The sequence below is a fragment of the Geotrypetes seraphini genome, chromosome 5, assembly GCF_902459505.1.
Source record: "Geotrypetes seraphini chromosome 5, aGeoSer1.1, whole genome shotgun sequence".
Classification (NCBI taxonomy): Eukaryota; Metazoa; Chordata; class Amphibia; order Gymnophiona; family Dermophiidae; genus Geotrypetes; species Geotrypetes seraphini.
Window position 1 is genome coordinate 225,053,569 of NC_047088.1, and position 15,093 is coordinate 225,068,661.

General features: G+C 42.5%; 1 long non-coding RNA gene across 1 annotated transcript in view; it reads right to left on the minus strand.

Moving 5' to 3' along the window:
• LOC117360612 overlaps nucleotides 1–15,093 on the minus strand; it is a 108,564-nt gene that overhangs the window by 68,241 nt on the left and 25,230 nt on the right. Inside the window, exon 3 of the long non-coding RNA XR_004539461.1 lies at nucleotides 13,246–13,346. This is a non-coding gene — a long non-coding RNA (uncharacterized LOC117360612). The remainder of the gene's footprint in view (nucleotides 1–13,245; nucleotides 13,347–15,093) is intronic.

Genomic DNA, 15,093 nt, shown 5'->3' on the forward strand with positions numbered 1-15,093 from the left:
GGACGTGTTTTTTTTTTTTTTTTTTTTTTTTTTTCAAGATAGATGCACATCTGAAAAATGGCCATTTTTGAAAAACCATGATAGTTGTTTTGCAGTTTTGAAAATAGGCATGGTTAATACAGAATTTTTGTGTGCCTTCTGCAAAACTTCTTAACTCGGATTTAGACTTCATATCGAAAATGGACCTCTACATATTACAGTATGTTATATAGTATATTCCTAATTACCTGCTCTGGGTTCACTGCCTATCTTTCTTAGGCAATGATTGCACCCTGTATGTAACAGGGATGCCAAGTTACCCAGTTCCAGGCTGGAGATTTGGAGCAGTCTTGGCTTTGAACTTACATCCTAAAGCAGTGTGGGATTTGTAGTTCCTGATCCTGCACATTGAAATCAGTTCTACAAGTCCCATAATGCACCAGGATAGGGGTAATCAAAAATCCAGGATTGCCCAAAGTCTCCAGCCTGGAACTAGGCATCTCTGCCTCGTACTTCTTTTATTTATTTAAAAATTTATATACCGCTTGGGATCTTGGCGGTTTCCTTACAAAAAAACCCATACAATAATTACACATGTCTTACAATTGACAAATCATTTTACAAATTTTACATCATCCTGGAGCAATATTTCCATCCTTCTTAACAAATAGCAAAATACAACTTGGGAAATCCTACCTCAATATTAAAAAAAAAAAATAATAAAAATTTATATTCTGCATATCCTACAATTCTATGTGGATTACAAATTATTCAGATACTCAAAGCATTATTCCCTAATTGTCCCTACGGGATCCCACTCTATCTAATTTAGGGCAGGGGTAAGCAAACAAGCCTATGAGCCATAAGCAGTTTAGGTCTTCCTTTCTACAGGAGATTTTCCATGTTCTTGATTCTTGACTAACAGAAGAAGATGCTTTTTTGTCAACAACGCAACATCAGAGGATTACAAAGCAGTTAAGACTATATCTTTTGAACAGGAATTCAAGGCTGTGATAAACCACTTGCATTTAGGAAAATAGGAGGCTGTATATTTATGTAATACCCTAATTGGTTTTTTTTATTGGTCTCTTTCATGGGATATTTTGTACCTGGGACTAGAGAATGACACGGGAAAAAATTTGTCCCCATCCCTGAGGGTTCTATCTCCATGCCCGTGCTGTCCCCACAAGTTTTGTCCCCCATCCCTACCCCATCCCTGCAAGCTCTGTCTTCATCTGCACAAGCCTTGAATACTTTAGTGGGGCTTGTGCAGATGAGGACAGAGCTTGCAGGGATGGGACAGGGATCTTAGGACAAATAAAAATTGATAATCTTTTAATCATTATCGAGTTTTCTATTTTTTTTTAATTTTTTTAAAACATCCATTATTACCCTCCTTTTGTTTTTCCCTTACATGTGTTTTCTTCTCTTCTATCAAAAAATTGTAACTACTCCCCCATTTAACCACACATGTCTTGTATGTTTTACCCACACATTATTTTAAAATTAGGTTTACAATCAGTTTGTAAAGTGTGTCAGATTTTAACTAACAACAAATTTGTTTTTATGTCACCTTTAATATTGTACTTGTTTCATTTATTAATACATGTTATTTCATTGTACATCGCCTAGCAATTTATATAGGTGATTCATCAAGAATAAATAAACTTGAAACTTGAAACTTGACAGAACTCATGGAGATGGGATAGGGATGGAGATAGATCCCACTGGGATTGGGACATATTTGTCCCAGTGTCATTCTCTATCTGGGGCAATGCAGGGCTAAGTAACTTGCCAAGGGTCATAAGGAGCTGTAGTGGGAATCGAATCCAGTTCCCCTGGTTCTCAGGCTATTGACCTAGACCCCAGGAGTAGGCAATTCCAGTCTTCGAGAGCCCCAGGCAGGTCAGGTGTTCAGGATATCCACAATGAATATGTATGAGATACAAATCTATCTCATGCATATTTATTGTGGATAGCCTGAAAACCTGACCTGTCTGTAGCTCTCGAGGACTGGAATTGCCTACCCCTGACCTAGACTAAGTTTGGACTGCTATGACCTTATTAAAATGGTAGTTTTACATGGACAGATACAGATATATGAAGCCTTCCTTTCAGGTGAAGTCACTCACAGTGAAGAGCTAGTATACTGTTGCATTCAGGATGCAGTAATAGCTTAAGAGAGGCAGTGAACCCAGAGCAGGTAACTAGGAATCTTACTACCAAGTCTCCAGAGGCAGATGACGACTAAAATGTGTGAGCAGAGAGAGACAAAGAGATCAGTGGTATGGGGAAGGGGGTTGCACTTGACTTCTCAGGACAGAGAGTATAATATCTGAGGGTAGCAGTTAGGGGAAAAGAACACTGAACCAAAAGAACTTTTGCTACTGTATATATTCAAATATAAGTCGATCCGAATATAAGTCGAGACCTCCATTTTTCCCTCCAAAAAGGAGGAAAAATGGTTGACTCGAATATAAGATGGGGGCTTAATATGTAAGTGTCATGCTCTGCCAGGATCTGCACCCAGTGTCCCTTCACTCCCGCCCTCCCCTGCCTCCCCTCCCCTGCACTCAGCCACCGTCCCTGCCAGGTTCTGAACCCAGCCCCTTCCCTCCCTGCCCTGAAATTGTTAGGTGGCTGGGACAGGAGAAGAGAGGGATCCCTCCTGTCTCAGCCTACCAGAAGCCAGCATGAAGTCCGGGAGGGGGGTTGGGTGATGACCCGCATAAAGGACGAGACCCTCATTTTTGGCCCAAAAATCTCATCCTAAATTCATATACGGTATCTAGTCCCGCTGGACCAAAAGTAGCTATATTTCAAGATTGTCCCAAATAGAAAAAAGGGTGGGCTGACTTGCTTTTTCTACTTCGTCATCTCCCTAGATTGGGTTTGTGAGAAGACTCCCCAGTTATTCAGTTTGAGGTTTGAAAAGAAAACACCCCTCCCCCACTTGCCTTTGATGCAATCATCAAAAGCCACAAATATGACTAGGCAAAAAAAATCTGCCCTCCCCAAGTCTAGAGTGAAGGTAGCAAATTTAGGGCCCCTTTTTGCAAACAGGCGGCAATGAGTCCTGGCACAGCAAATGTGTTGCAGCGGCCCATAGGAACTGAATGGGCCGCGTCACATTTGCTGCGAGGGAATTGCTACTCTGGCATTGCCAAAGGGGCCCTTAGCTAATACAGGCTGCCGAAAAGGCCAACACACACGGTAGACACTGATAGCAAGATTGTATTTTTTTAAAGAAAAAGTTATCAACTTAGAGGTCCTTTTACTGAGGCGCGCTAACCAATTTAGCATGCGCTAAATCTATTCGCGCTAAAACTATTAGCGTGCTAAATCAGTTAGCGCACGCTAAATTGGTTAGTGCGCCTTAGTAAAAGGACCCCTAAGTGAAATGAATAATATTCTCTCCTAAATTAGACGTTAAAATCTGTTTCTAAAATTGGATTCAAGGCAAAAATGTGAGGTTTTTAACTTTGGGCTCCTTTTACTAAGGTGCGCTATCGTTTTTATTGCACGCACAAGATTAGTGCGCGCCATAGTGCGCGCTAGCCAAAAAATGACCGTCTGCTTAAAAGGAGGTGTTAGTGGCTAGCACGCGCTAAGCACGCACTAAAACTGCTAGCGTGCCTTTGTAAAAGGAGCCCTTTGTGTTAATTGAGCATATTTTTTATTTTAAGATGCATAATATGTTTTTGACCTTTTTCTCACAGCCTTACATAATCTACACTTGGAATAAGCTTATGTAATTTTAGAAGCATGCATTAGAGACAGACAGTCCTCAGTGTAGGATTTATATACTTAAAGTCGAATTACATGTGCTCATATCACTTCTTAACCTAACCTAGCTCTCACTTTCTGTCATCATGTGAAAGATATACCACGTTTTGGGATTTGTTGTTGAAAGAAGATAGGAGTCCAGAAGAAGCAGCTAATTCTAACCAGAACGGTTCATAGTCAAATGCACGCAAGACAACAGCACGCGGACAAACGGGCGCAAGACAAGTGAGCGCAAGACAAGTGAGCACAAAGACAACTGAGCGGCAACACAACTGAGCGCAAGACAATTCCGCGCAAATCATTTTCAGTAACAAGCACGAGCGGGATAACTGAGCGCAAAAGAGGCAAGGGAACCATACTGATAACGTGGTGACGTGATCACGTGTTAACGTGTTGATAACGTGGCGACGTGATCATGTGTTAACGTGCTGAACGTGCGCGTGCCCTTCGTTCACCATGCGCCATTTTGTGGTGCGCTGAATTGTCGTTGCGCTGAGTTATCCTTGCGTTCAATTGTCTTGTGCTGAGTTATCCTTGCGCTCAATTGTCTTGCGTGCTATTGTCTTTGCACTGATTTGTGTTCGCATTTTTGTCCGCGCTGTTGTCTTGCGCGCATATGACCTGTCACCAACCAGAACAGCTTTAGAACCTCATAAAAGAGAGCTCTATTCATGGCGTTGCTTTCAGAGAGCTTGTTTTTATAAAATCTGTGAATGGTTTTGTTTGGCTGTAGTAAAGCTAATACGAATGGCTCAATCTGAATTTTTTTTTTTTCCTCAAGGGTTTAGGCTCCAAAATTATTCTCTTTGGAAAATTTAAAAGGGCTGTATGGCTAAATTTATACTCAAATGTTCACTAACTATAAGGGCTCCTTTTACTAAGCTGCGATAGCAGTTTTAGCGTGCGCTCGGCGTGCACTGAATTGCCATGCACGCTAAACCTTAATGCCAGCATTGAGCTGGCATTAGTTCTAGCTGTGTAGCGTGGGTTTAGCGCGCACTAAAATCCTGCGTGCGCTAAAAACGCTATCGCAGCTTAGTAAAAGGAGCCCTAAATGTAGGAGCCCATAAAGACAGTGGCAACAAGAATGGACGGTAGCACTGATTTTCAGCACTAGGCCCCTACATTAGATACATAAATCTAGGCAAATGAATGACAAACCTAGATTTAAACGCATAACTTAAATTCTTAAATTTAGGTGCATTAAACGCTAATGTGTCCACAGACTAACATGCATGTGTTAGCGTTTAGCGTGTGCTAAATCGGTTAGCGCACCTTAGTAAAAGAGGGCCTTAGACTCCTAAATTTGGTGAAAAATAGGAGTGTACCTGAAGAAGAGAGGAAGCGTGCCTGGAGAGTTTGGAGGCGTCCTGCTGCTGTTTTTGCCATCTGTTCCCCCGGTGTGGAGTAAGAGCTTTGGCGGCCCGCTGCCATCATCAGAGTCGCCAACAGGGTTAAAAGCTGACAGCTTCCTGTGGCACAACCGCAGGGCATAGCCAAAGGGGCATGCCTTAAGGGGCACGCCAGGTTCCTTTAGAGCCCCTTTGGAGTCCCAGTGGAGCCACAGTGGACTAAAAAGTTTGTGAACTTTAGAAGAGCAATCTAATGGGGAAAGGTATGGCCAGGAATAAACATACACTCTGCTAGGGAGATATATACTAATTCTATGATAAAATAACGATATCCCACTATTATCACAGCTATAAAATGATAAATAAATAAATAATTTATATGATGTAAAGTGCTCAGACCCTTCAACCAATATAGAATAGTGATAACATTAAACCATGGCTGTCGTTGGGACCATCATCGCCTTTACTGTCCCATTGCCTTCCCATATAATCTTACTCCTCCAGGTTCAATGTTATAACATAAAAAAGAAAGATAAGAATAAACAAACATAAGTACATAAGAAGTTGCCTCCGCTGGGTCAGACCAGAGGTCCATCGCACCCAGCGGTCCTCTCCCGCGGCAGCCCATCAGGTCCATGACCTTTAAGGTGATCCTTGTCTAAATCCTTTAATCCCCCTTGTCCTTCTATCTATACCCTTTCATAACCTATCTCTACCTCTATCTATATCCCTCAATCCCCGTATCCTTCAGGAATTTATCCAATCCTTCTTTGAAACCCGGTAGTATACTCTGTCCTATCACAACCTCCGGAAGCTCATTCCAGGTGTCCACCACCCTCTGAGTGAAAAAGAATTTCCTAGCATTGGTTCTAAACCTGTCCCCTTTCAATTTCTCTGAGTGCCCCCTTGTTCTTGTGGTTCCCAATAAGCTGAACAATCTGTCCCTTTCTACCTTCTCTATGCCTTTCATGATCTTGAAAGTCTCTATCATGTCTCCTCTGAGTCTCCGCTTTGCTGGGAAGGCTTCTTGAAAACACTGTCGACTGTCATGGACTGAATGAAAGTGCTAGTGTTTGTGAATAAATGCAGCAAAAGTCATCAGGGAAATGGCCCCCCGACTCGAGTTTCGCACTCTTCCTCAGGAGGGGTTACTATCAAGTAAACATAAAACATATCCTAAATGCTCATATACCTAAATAGATCTCCATATACCATCACTATTACTTTTCTTCACTGATACTACGATCATAAACTAATAAAAACCTATCTCAGTTTGTGAACCTAGAATTAACATACCTTGTTGTGGCCATTTCACACTCGGAGGAAAAGAAAGACTGAGCTCCAGCCCCCTTTATACTATCCACTTGTCTGAACTATCAGAAGTGAGGCAACCCTATACGGACACCTTGCTAAAATAAAAAGCAAAATGGAAATAAAAAACAACCTCAATGAACTAAACCAAAAAGAAAAATAATGAATAATAAAACAATCAAAGTAAATAATGGGCTAAACATGCTCATAATATACTGACACTAGAAAACTAATGAACTGACAAACAAAACGTTATAACTGGAACCAGTCTATTTCTGTGTTTAAACCCCTTGGAATCTGTGTTCGTTAATGGATAAAAACTTTGTAAGGTCACCTGAAAAATATCTAGCATGAAAAAGGACGGTGTATCTGAATGAGTCAATGGAATGCTTTGTCTAACCAATGTGCCACCAAGGGTGCCGTAATCCGACTCCTTCTAATGTTGCCGAGATGCTCAGTAAAACGAACTGTGATTTTTCTAATGGTGTGCCCAATATAATATAGGCCTCAAGGACACACTATACAATATACTTCACCGCTGGAGTCACAATTAGTATTGGAATAAAGAATATGCCACTTACCACCACTGGAGGAGATCTCTATAGAATCTACCTCTAGCACATACTGGCAATAGCGACAGCCATCACATTTGCGATGAGGAAAACTTCTTTGATTAGGGCCATCACTTGCCCTATATTTCAGTATTTCCCCCAAATTGCGAGATCTGCAAAATGCAAATTTGGGGGCCTGAGAAAATACCGGATGGTATTCCAGAACTGGCCAATGCTTCCAAATGATATTTTGAAGTGCTATTGCCAGTGTATGGTAACACACATGCCAGATTGTCGTCCGATTTCTGCGTGGCTGAATGAATAAGCTAATGGTACTGACAGTACCTTGCCCTTTTCCATGCTCTTTTCACTATCTGTGTAGGGTACCCTCATTCAATAAATTTTTGGTACATTACGTTGGCTTGTATGGTGAAATCATTGTCATCGGAGCAGATCATTCTTAATTGAAGGAACTGGCCGGTGGGAATACTATGTCTCAAAGCCCTGGGGTGAAAGCTCTGATATTGTAGCAGTGAATTTCGATCTGACGCCTTTCCGTGTAGACTGGTGGAGAGGTAGTCACCCTGTCTAGATATAGTAATATTGGTTGAAGGGTCTGAGCACTTTACATCATATAAATTAATTATTTAATCAAGAATAAACATAGAAACATGATGGCAGATGAAGGCCAAATGGCCCATCCAGTATGCCCATCCAGTAACCATTATTCTCTTCCTCTCTAAGAGATCTCACATGCCTATCCCAGACTTTCTTGAAATCAGACACAGTCTGTCTCCACTACCTCTACCAGGAAACTGTTTCACACATTTACCACCCTTTCTGTAAAATAGTATTTCCTTAGATTACTCCTGAGCCTATCACCTTTTAACTTCATCCTATGCCCTCTCATTCCAGAGCTTCCTTTCAAATGAAAGACTCAGCTCATGCGCATTTATGCCACGTAGGTATTTAAACGTCTCTATCATATCTCCCATCTCCCATGAGATATTTGGTCCTGATTAACAGAGATCCTCCCTCTCCTCCATTCGCAGGTATGGACTTGGGCACCTCTTTAAGTTCAGGGGATAAGCAAACCCCTGACCCACTTATAACTTTCCAATCTTTCCACTTTGGAAGGTTTGTCACATGTCGGGTTTTCTCCTACAAAGGGGATCTCTCCTTTGCCAACTCTTTCACCAAGTGCGGTGCCTACAAGTTCAATTAAACCTGTTCCACTGTTTGAAGCTGGATCATCACATTTTTTTTTGCTAATTTGGACTGTAGTGAAAAGAACTGAGGCAATGCTTTTAGGTCGTGTACTGCAACTCTGTGATTTTTTTTTTTTTCTTCCGAATCTATGATTTCTAATGTAGAAGATGTGGACCACAAAATTTCCCTATTGGATATGTCATTGAAGAAAGTGGAGTGGGGACGTTGCAACAGACAGGGGCCTCCAGTATTAAAGATAGTCTCCTTTTTCATAAGCAACTGGAGTATTTGGAAAATCAAGTTAGGTCCCCTAACTTAAGATTCTTAAATGTTCCTGTTTTGTCCTCTACTATCTGCTAAAGTCCTATTGAGGAAATATTTCACAGAGATGTTAATTTTGCCTAATGCAGATTCTATAATGAATTCTAATTGTTATTATCTGCCTGAGAGGGATATTAGAGGCATATGAGAAGAGAAAGCAAATGAAGTCTTATCTAGAACTAATGTGATGGAAAATTTAACAGCTTTCATAGAATCTAGTCAAGATGATTTTGCTCAGTGCTCTACCCTTCTTGCTTCATTTCCTTCTCAAATGGATAAGGGGATGATGATGAAAAGTTACTTTAAAAAGAAAGAGTTTTTGTTTTGGGGAGGAAAACTCCAAATATTTCCAGATTAGATGGAAGCAATTTCTTCAATTTAAATCTAGAGTTTTGACATTGGGAGCCAATTTTTATTTTTTTTTTAGGTTCCCCTCCAAATGTATAGTTGCCTTTCCAGATACGTTACATTTTCTTTGAATCAAATCAGCAGGGAAAACTCATATTCGAGAGGGAAGCTAAGTAATCTTTCAAGGTGATGATGTATTGTTGCTATGAAATGGATCAGGCTTTGTATTGTATAATGAGGATAATTTCCTGTTTTCCTCTTTTTTTCTGTGAGGTGGAATATGTGTTTCTTTAAAAGTATTATTGTACTTCTATAAATTTAATTAATTTAAAAAAAAAAAAAAATTAAAAATAGGAGTGTACCTTATCTGACTATATTTAGGAGCTCAGCTTTTTGAAAACTGGCCTCTAAAAATGGCCACTGATAGTGTGTCAATCATGTGACAGTGCCATTTATAGAATTAGACCTTTGGGAAATATAGCTGCTGGGAAAGGTAGGCCAGGGTTTCCGAGGCCTACCTTTCAAATTAATCATGCCTATAAAGGCATTTTATGATGCCTAATGTCACTTCTGGTGTTAGCCATGCCTACAATGGCATTAGGCATTATAAAACACCTCCATAGGTGTGATGCAGGTGCTGATTTTTTAGGCGCTGGTAGGCACTACAAATTTTTTTTTTTTTTTTTAAACCCTTTTAAAGGCTGTTTTGCACTTAACTTAGGTGCCGGTAGTTTGAACTGTTCAGTTATTTGATGAATAAAGGACTGTTATGTAACAAATAGTGTTCACCAATCTTATTAGCACATATCTACTCTTTGCCTTGTGACGTGGATATGGTTCAATCATGATCTGAAACAATGTCAAAACGTATAATTTTGTTTCTGCAAATTGGCACTTAACAAAATAAGATAACACTCTTTTCAGATACAATGGCAAAATAAGTTCATAATTTAGGAAGTTGGTTGGTTGGGTTGAGAACTTTTCAGCACTCCCTCGTAATATACTTTTTAGATGAGAAAAACTAAACATAAAAAAGAAAGGGAAGGTAGAGTTATCATACAAAAATGACGATTCTACCAGTATTCCCATATTTTAATCATATCTTTCTTTCCTACTTTGCCAAAAAAACAACAAAAAAAAATTGTGAAATGCATCTCTGATGCAAATAATAGCTGATAATTTATGAAGTTAGTAAAAACAGCAGATGAATGATTTGTGTTGTGTGCTGATGAATAAGGAGTTTTCTCTTTCACCTGCCAAGAGGACTCAACACAGGGTTGGTTTTTTTTTTTTGTTTTGTTTTTTTTACACTGTGAGAACACTTTGTATCTAATTTTCCTTCATGCTAGCTTCTATCCATCATTTTGAAAGCCTCCCCTGCTTCTGACTAATCTCAGAAACTGTGTCCTCTGTAAACTGTAAAATATTTCACTACTCCCCCCTACCCCTCTAAATGTTGCCAAAACCAGAAATTGTCACGTCACCCCTGAAAGAGTGCTTGCTTTTCCAACAGAACCCTTTGTCATCTTTAGGGATATGAACTTGGTGTGATGTAATAGTTTCTGTTGAGAAACAGGGACTTACACAACAAGCTCTGTTAAGATAAAGGTTAGTTAATGAGGGGGAGGGGAGGGGAAGAGATATGGGGAGTGAAAAGAAGGGGAGAGGTTACGGAGAAGAAATTAAAGACCAAACCTTGAATTCAATTTACCTCTTACAATTCCTGAGCAGGGGGATGGGAAAGTGATTTGATAAAAATTTGCCAGTAATTTCAGTTTCCTGAAAGAAGAGCAAGGGCTGGAAGGTTGACAAATTGGTTTACAAAGTGGACAGAACTGTAAAACATTTGGCAAAGCATGTAGAAGCAGGTTTTTTTTTTTTTTAAGTACACAAAATTCTAGGTTGTGTAAATGGACTTGGTAAACAGAAGTCAGAAGAAGTTGCAGTATTCTACCATTGTACATGGAATTCTTAAAGCCACTTTTGGAACTCTTTGTTCAGTTCCTGTTGGCCTTAAAAATTTAATTTTTTTAACACAATGGTTTACCTTTCACGCAGTATTTTCATTAGCTTTCTTTTTACTAAATAGCACAAAAATCTCACTTTCACAAATTCCCTTCCTTAAAGGATTGTTTAGTTGACCAAAATTTTGAGATGTAGACTTCTCCCTCCATATTCGCAAGTTCGGCACTCGCGACTTCGATTATTAGCGGTTTTTAGTTTGCTGGCTCCACCCCCCAAATGATGTCATCCTGGAGTGCTGAGAAAAAAATTCAGTGCTTTTTTTTTCAGTGTGGTCGGGCAAACAGCAGTGTTGGTGAAAAGTGTGCAGAGAGAAAATTTCAGCACTTGCTTTAGCATGGTCAAGAAAACTAAAGGAGGTGGGAAAGCTTGTGTGCCTAATTAATCCTAATGTTGCTGGGGGGGAGGGGGTGCAGAGAGAAAAGTGTAGCAAACACCATCATTGGAGAAGTGTGTGAATTAGAGAGTTGCGCGGGGACAGAAATCCCACCCATCCCCGTCAGGATCCTCTCCGTCCCCACCCATCCCCACCAGGATCCTCTCCGTTCCCACTCATCCCCGCCAGGATCCTCTCCGTCCCCACCCGTCCCCGCCAGGATCCTCTCCGTCCCCACCCGTCCCCGTCAGGATCCTCTCTGTCCCCACCCATCCCCGCTAGGATCCTCTCCGTCCCCTCCTGTCCCCGTCAGGATCCTCTCCGTCCCCACCCGCCCCAGTCAGGATCCTCTCCGTCCCCACTCATCCCCGCCAGGATCCTCTCCGTCCCCACCCGTCCCCGTCAGGATCCTCTCCGTCCCCACTCATCCCCATCAGGATCCTCTCCGTCCCCTCCTGTCCCCGTCAGGATCCTCTCCGTCCCCACCCGCCCCAGTCAGGATCCTCTCCGTCCCCACTCATCCCCGCCAGGATCCTCTCCGTCCCCACCCGTCCCCGTCAGGATCCTCTCCGTCCCCACTCATCCCCATCAGGATCCTCTCCGTCCCCTCCTGTCCCCGTCAGGAACCTCTCCGTCCCCACCCATCCCCGCAAGGAATTACCTCCATCCCCGCCCGTCCCCATTAAAAGCAGCAATTACTTCAGACAGGATCATCAATTCCACAGTTTCTTTTGTGTTTGCGCTGCTGTTTTCCTTGTGGAATCTCTTTGGTGGAACCCTTTTTTTGTTTTCTGTTCAGGTAATTAACTTATAAACCCCCTCTTTTACTAAGGCTGACATGTCCACTATATTATATGGATGAACCCTGCTTCCAAAGCCTTCCATCCCCATGGGAGTCCCGTGGGCTAGAGGGGGGTCCCCGTGGGAGTCCTGTGGGCCAGAGGGGGGTTCCCGTGGGAGTCCCTTGGGTTAGGGGGGATTCCCATGATCCCCATTCCCGTGCAGACCTCTAGTGTGAATGTGAGTTTTGCTTCAGCTACACCAGAGATACATACCACCCTTATCTGGTATTGCCTCTCCTTTACGAACAGGTCAGGTTTCCCTCCATATTTTCAGTATAGTTACAAATCGTAAGGCTCCTAGTGCTCCCATGAGGGGAAAAAAAAAACCAAAGACCTTACCAGAAAAGGTTGAATTATTGGATATGCTTCGTAAAGTCAGCCTCCGCTGTTGCTTGGCAATAATGAATCTACTGTTAGGTACATAAAGAAGAAGGAAAAGCCAACCTGTGAAGTCATTGTTGTAGCTATACCAGTCGGTACAAAGACATTACATGTGCAAGATGGCAATTTCTCTCGTGTGGAAACTGCAACATTTTTGTGGGTGCAGGATTGCTGTAAGAAGATAATTCCTGTAGACTCTGTGTTGATAAGAGGAAAGGCAAAGTCTTTGTATGATAACTTGAAGAAAAGGGAAGGTGGATTGTCACAATCTACGAACTTTCAGGCCAATAAAGGGTGGTTTGAAAAATTCTAGCACAGGTATGGCCTACGTAATGTGAAAGTGACAGGAGAAGCAGCATCTGCCAACGAAGAGATCCCTAATCCCTCTGATACTTGTATAATAGACCAGAGCTTTCAGCAGCTGTGTCTGGTCTACACTGTATGCTCTGCTCTAATACTTGACTGGAAACAACTTGGTGAGCTCCATGTCATTTTATTCCTGTTTAAACGGAGGTTTTGCTCTTTGAACTGTTTTATAACAATGTTGTATAATTGGCAACATTTGTTTTCAGCAATTGCCAGATATGTGAGAACAGCCAGTTACTGCCAGATTAATGAGATCTTGGATTAGCATTTTCTGGGTACCTTATATACTCGAATATACACTGAGATTTTTGAGCAAAAAAATAAAGGCCCCACAATGGGGGTCTTGGTTTACATTTCAGTCTACTACAGCAGTTTAAAAAAATATCCAAATTTAAGCCTACCGGGCTGTGGGAAATGGAGTCGCGGGTCAGGCCCGACATGCAAGGCAGGCAGCTGATTCCTCCCGGACGTGGCTGCGGCAGTCTTCCATGCTGTTTGCTGGCTGCCAAGAGAGAGGGGGGGGGGGGAAGTCAGGAGTCAGCAGTGCATCCGGATTGTGAGCAGCCCTGCCTTCGGTCCTGTCCCAGTCCCGCTAGACTGGCTGGCAATAACGAAGCCAGATGCTGTGGGGGCCTTCCTTCTTGCCAAATCGCCGGTCTCAATCCCGCCCCCCTCCTCTGAAGTTACTTCCTGATTCTGAGGGGCGGGATTGAGACCTATGGGCATCTTTAGTGGTTAGCGCATCCTAACTCTCTTAGCACCCTTTGATGAATTCCTCCCTTAACTGCATAAAGATAACTGGCTGCATAAATCTGGATATTCAATACGGGTGTCTGGACATAGTCAAGCACCAAATATCCAGGGCTAATGCCATTGCTGGCAGGTGTTTTATGATGAAAATCATTGACTGTTTTAATAATTGCAGTCCATGTTTTACACTAGTTAGTTTATATCCTTTTAAAGGTGTGATCTCCAGAATTGCACACAGGTCTCACTAGAGATCTACAAAGAGCATCTGTTGCCTCCTTTCACCTCTTTTTTTTTTAAATATCTTTATTAGCAATTGATTCCTCTCTCTGTGCACCCAAGCATTGTTCTGCCTGTTACTATCACTTTATCTACCTCTTTGACCAACTTAAGAACAGGCAGTCCCCCGGTTATGAACATCCAACTTAAGAACAACTCATACTTAGAAACAATGGTGTAGTAAAGGGGTGGTGGCGGACCGCCCCAGGCGCCGTCTTGGCGAGGGTGCCGGCACCTCTCCACCCCTCCTATGCCATGCTCGCACCCTTCCTTCTCCACCCTGGTACCTCTTTAAAATCTTTGCCCGTGCTAGCAAGTACTCTAACTTGTTGCTCACGCAGGCCTTGCTCCCTCTGAAATCACTTCCGCGTTGTGGGGCCAGGAAGTGACATCAGAGAGAAATCCAGCATGAGCAGGAGGCAGAGAAGCTGCTGGTGAAGATTTAGAGGTATGGAGGTGAGAAGGGGCGACACGGGGGTGCCTCCCACCCTTGCTATGCCATTGCTTACAAACTAATTTGATTGGTTGTTGGGCAGAACTTCTGAGCCTGTCCAACCAATCAAATCTCTAATGGCATGACGCATTCCTGTGTTGACTGCAAGGTTTGGGTTTGCCTGTCATGCCTTCCTTGACTGTGACTGCCTGCTGCCGTCCTTATATGCCCAAGTGCCAATTTTGGGACAGTGGCAGTAAAACGTTGCCATTCAGTTATTGAATTGTCTTTTAAATCTGCCTTACACCTGTTGCCGGTTTGGGTCCATGCCTTTCGGATCTGTAGAGCAGGGATGTCAAAGTCCCTCCTCGAGGGCTGCAATCCAGTCGGGTTTTCAGGATTTCCCCAATGAATATGCATGAGATCTATTTGCATGCACTGCTTTCATGGTATGCTAATAGATCTCATGCATATTCATTGGGGGAAATCCTGAAAACCTGACTGGATTGTGGCCCTCGAGGAGGGACTTTGACACCCCTGCTGTAAGAGCATAAGAATTGCCACGGCTGGATCAGACTAGTGGTCCATCATGCCCAGCAGTCTGCTTACGCGGCGGCCCTCTGATCAAAGACCAGTGCCCTAACTGAAACTACCCCTACCTGCGTACGTTCCGTGTGTGGAAATGAGCATAGCCGTGGTGAGAGCTGGGGCTGTTGGAGGTAGGCTTTATTGATCTGGACTGGCGTTATTTAAGTTTCTACCCTTCGCTTTTCAAGTTTCTCCAGCCCCT